This window comes from Micromys minutus (assembly GCF_963924665.1).
Source record: "Micromys minutus genome assembly, chromosome: 19".
Classification (NCBI taxonomy): Eukaryota; Metazoa; Chordata; class Mammalia; order Rodentia; family Muridae; genus Micromys; species Micromys minutus.
In genome coordinates, this window is record NC_137954.1 from 42293064 (window position 1) to 42297813 (window position 4750).

Genomic DNA, 4750 nt, shown 5'->3' on the forward strand with positions numbered 1-4750 from the left:
TTGGCGAAAGCACATCTTCTTGGTCATGTATAAATTATTAGAAAATTAGAGGACAGTATTGGGTCAGTAGCTCTTCTGATGATGACATAGGTCTAAGCAGACTAAGGTACAGGTTATTTTAATAAGCTCAAAGAAATAAACTCAAAGACACATCCCCAACAAAACCACTTTAAAGCCACTCAGTACTCTTTCCACAGAGAAGTCAGGACTTTGCTCTAGGAATTACTGGTAAAATAATGAACAACATTGTTCCCATTTTTGGATTTTTACAAAGAAAGGAAATGATGTAAGAAGAAATAGAGAGCTGAGTGTGAAGGAATCAGCATGTAAATGTAACAACGGTCAGGAGTGCTGAGTTCTTGGGTCAATTTTTTTTTTTTTTTTTTTAACTTACAAATGTCCAATTTTCTCAGGGCTGGTGGGACCAGCTACAGAAAAACAGCCAACAAGTCAGAGCCAATGGGTTTTTCTAAACTCACCTCACATGAGACTAGGGCTAGCAGGTAATTATTTCTTTCTTTTCCTTCTAGAAGGAATTAAGATTCAATAACTAATAGACACAATCAATTTAGATAATTTACCTGACTTGCTCCCTAGCTTATTTCTCTTAGCAGAAGATAACCAAACAAACAGACAAGAGCCCTACTCCCCCAGTTCTTTAGCAAGGCACCCCTAAGATTCTTGCTTTGAAACGTAAGTCCCTGGGACTCCTGCTCAGGAGTTCTCTGGAGTGCATTCTCAGAGCACTCATGAACCTAATATCCAATACTGACCTTTATTTAGTAAGTCTAATGCTGAAAATCTGAGACACCTGCAAGACAAGTTGTTCTGATGCCTGGCATGTTAAGATTATTTTATTTTTACCATTTTTTTTTCTGATCATGATTTTGTAACTGGATGATCGATTCAAGGGGTTGTCTGAGCTTTACTCCTACAGCCAGTAGAAAATTTGTTAAGAATAGCTGATGAGCTGCAAATAGAATTAATTGTATGACAGCTACTTAGCCCCTCAAAGGACAGAGATAGTAAATTATGGATAATATATTTTAATAGCCACAGCTCAAGTGGAGAGTACCATAAAGCAGACACAGTTTAATTTGGTTAATTTACCGCTGAACGTATTTAACCTCCCGATTTTTATCTAGACTGTGCTTCTTCTTTGATCTTTCCTATTTCTCATGCTCTTCCCTGCTAATTCTTCCTCTTCACTCTAGTAAGATACGTCCGTACCCCAGATCCATGCCAGCTAGTGCTGGATATCTTCCTGATAGCGTCCCAATTCAATCATTCCTCCTAAAATACCATCGGTGGTGTCCAATGATAATCACATGATCAACCTGGTGATCCTTTATATGTAACTGCTTTGAAAATCAATGATGGGCGGGGCCGTGCTGTAGGAGGTGACTGGTGGCGGCATAATAGTGAGGTCCACGGCTTAGATAAGCCCGGAACTTGGAGCTCAGCGTGACTGTGGAGGAGCTCTACCATAAGTACCATATCCTCGCCGATGCCACGGAGCAAGTGGGCCAGCATAAAGATGCCTACCAAGTGATACTGGATGGTGTGAAAGATGGCACCAAGGAAAAGCGACTAGCAGCTCAGTGTATACCAAAATTCTTTGAGCATTTTCCAGAGCTGGCTGATTCTGCACAGTTAGACCTCTGCGAGGATGATGTGTCAATACGACACCAAGCAATTAGAGAGCTGCCTCAGTTTGCCACGGGAGAAAACCTTCCAAGGGTAGCAGATATACTAACTCAGCTTCTGAAGACAGATGACTCTGCAAAATTAATTTGGTGAACAATGCTCTGTTAAGTATATTTAAGATGGACGCCAAAGAAACACTAGGTGGCTTGTTTAGCCAGATTCTTCAAGGAGAAGACATTGTTAGAGAACGAGCGATTAAACTCCTGTCCACAAAACTCAAGACACTCCCAGAAGAAGTGTTAACTAAGGAAGTAGAGGAGCTCATACTCACTGAATCCAAAAAGGTCCTAGAAGATGTGACTGGTGAAGAGTTTGTTTTGTTCAGGAAGATTCTGTCTGGGCTAAAAAGCTTACAGACAGTGAGCGGGAGACAGCAGCTGGTAGAGCTGGTGGCAGAACAGGCTCACCTGGAGCAGACCTTCAGCCCCTCATACCCTGACTGCGTGGACAGGCGACTGCAGTGTACGTGGCAGGCTGTGCCTCTCTTCTCTAAAAATGTCCATTCTACAAGATTTGTGACATAATTCTGTGAGCAGGTTCTCCCTAATCTCAGTACCCTAACTACGCCGGTGGAAGGTCTTGACATACAGTTGGAGGTATTAAAGTTGTTGGCAGAGATCAGTTCATTTTGTGGCGACATGGAAAAACTAGAAACAAATTTAAGAAAATTTGACTTGTTTTCAGAATATCCTCATTATCCAGACTTCATCTTGTGAATCTTGCTTTTACACATCTTGATAATTTGTTATTGAGAATATGACTCTAATGGAAAATTCCACCTCGCTTGTGATCTGGTAAAGATCATCACTTTTGAAACGTCACTTATTTCCCTCCCCATTCCGTTACAGTTTTTTGCCCAACACGTGGAGAAGAGTAATAACCAGTCTCAACCTTTTGCTTTCATTGTTTTCTAATGAAACTGCTAATCAGTGTTGTAGCAATCCAGCCAAGAGTCATAGAAATTAAAACCAGCTTCTTACAATGTACAAGTGACATCAGCTTGTAGAAAGAAGTTGTCTTGCATTGTTCCCTTCGCTCTTCTCCATATTTTGGGATACAGCTTTGAATACAGGGTCTTATTATTTGAATAGAAGTACATGTGCATAATATACGTACATAATATAGGCATATGCTGTGTGTGTATATATGCAAGCTATGAAACTTAGTGTACAACAAATCAATTCTTTAAATTCTCAGAACAGGCCGTCTGATGTAGTGATTGTCACTTCGAGGCTGAATCTATTACTGATTTGGTATCTAAGTGTTTTTACTCCAGTAGGGAGGAATTTAAGTCAGTTGAACTCACCTGATTATTATTGTTTAAAACTACAAAAAAAGGGCTGTTTTTTTTCAGAGACAAATTTTAAGACCCTTATTGGTGAAATACAGCCAGTTCTGGTGTATAGGTTCCCACAGGAAGTGATCATGTACTTTAGGACTTGAAGACTTACTAACCAGGGCTACTCAGGAAAGTGACTTGATGACCTACCCTAAGAGTTGCTCACTCAGCTTGCTTTTGCCACTTTCAAAATTTAACTTCTCAGTTATTAATCAGATTGTTGTATAAGTTAGCCGATAGTCTTTAGATTAAGACAACAGACAGGAGGTTGTGGAGTGTCTTGTGTTGGGCATTTTTAGTAGCCCAGACTCTGTTCTTCATTTGAATGTTTCATACATTTTTGTTCCACAGTTAATCTTCCAAGTTTGCTATTCACATCAGAAAATCAGATGACATTTCTAGTGGTTTTTTGTTTTGTTTATTTTTTGAGGTTTTGATTCCTGCATGGGTGTCTTCATTACCATCACTTCTACACTGGGAAAAAAATCAATCACTTTTGTGAGAATCACAGCACGTATTTATGGCGAAAATACTTCTGCAAGTCTAGAATAATACAAGTGAGCACAAGAAGTTGATCAGCTTAACTATGGAGTGCTGGCAATAAACTCTGAGCATTCCACAAGACTGAGATGAACCTAGGCTCCCTTGGATTCTGAACAGGCATAGGAACATAGGATTGCCCATTAAATACTGTGACCATCTAGTATGAACCTCAGAGATAGATCAGCATGGCCTAAAGCCACTTCAAGTACAAAAATGAATTGGACTATAGCAATATAAATTTGAACACAGTAATTTTTCCTCTCTTGTCTGGGGGGTATTTGTAAACTCAGAAGTAACTTGACCCCATGTCTACTGCAGAGCCTACTGTGTTCATCCTCTCCTCATCCTTTTGCTTCTAGTCCTTGCCTAGTTCATAACATACTGTTCTTTTTGCTTCAGAAATTTGAAAGAAAATCTTCAAGCCATGAATTTTTTTCTTCTGCAAGGACACCTGTTTTTCCCCTTGTTTAAATGTAAATGTTCCCTTATGCTTTTAAAATAAAATTCCTTTTGTAATTTAGAAAAAGAAAGAAAATCAGTTATGGATTATTTAAATTTGTTTTTTTAAATGGCAATAATTATGCATTGGATGTAATTCAAGATTGCTTCCCCTAAACAAAATATGTAAGGATAGGAGAGGTGCCATTGAGTTCTCCACCTTTCTCCTAAGGTGCCAGCGATGTACACTCCCAATGTATCTGTGTACGAGAAAAAAGCAGAGGCTACAGGAACGAGTGAGGTTTGTGGCACAAAGGCACATTTATCCTTTTCTTTAAAGGATCTATCTGTTTATATTTGTATGTGTTTATGAGTGTGTGTGACTGCTTAAGTTTATGTGAACCATGTCAGACCCCTGGCACTGGAGTTATTTTTTTTTATGAATTATAAATTTTATTTCAAAATGTAAATGTCACTAAACATGCATACATGTTAAAACAATAAAATTTACAATTTTATTAATTTTTTCTTTTGCATAGGACATTGCAATAGAGATCTATGCCTTACAAAATACATAACAAAGTTTTACCCAAGAAAGCCAAGGCCAGGTAGGAAACTGTACAACTGTAAACCTTCACTGTAGTAATGCAGGAAAGACGGAACATGACTTTTGGAAGCATGTTGGGAGCTAGGTTTAAAAAACAAAAGTTACTATGGAAAAGG

General features: G+C 38.7%; 1 pseudogene across 1 annotated transcript; it reads left to right on the forward strand.

Annotated features, from left to right (window-relative positions):
- Positions 1–236: 236 nt before the first annotated feature.
- On the forward strand, positions 237–2423 carry LOC308433266 (apoptosis inhibitor 5-like; annotated as a pseudogene). Its single transcript has 2 exons — positions 237–286; positions 1464–2423. The product of its transcript is annotated as an apoptosis inhibitor 5-like (transcript).
- Positions 2424–4750: the final 2327 nt, after the last annotated feature.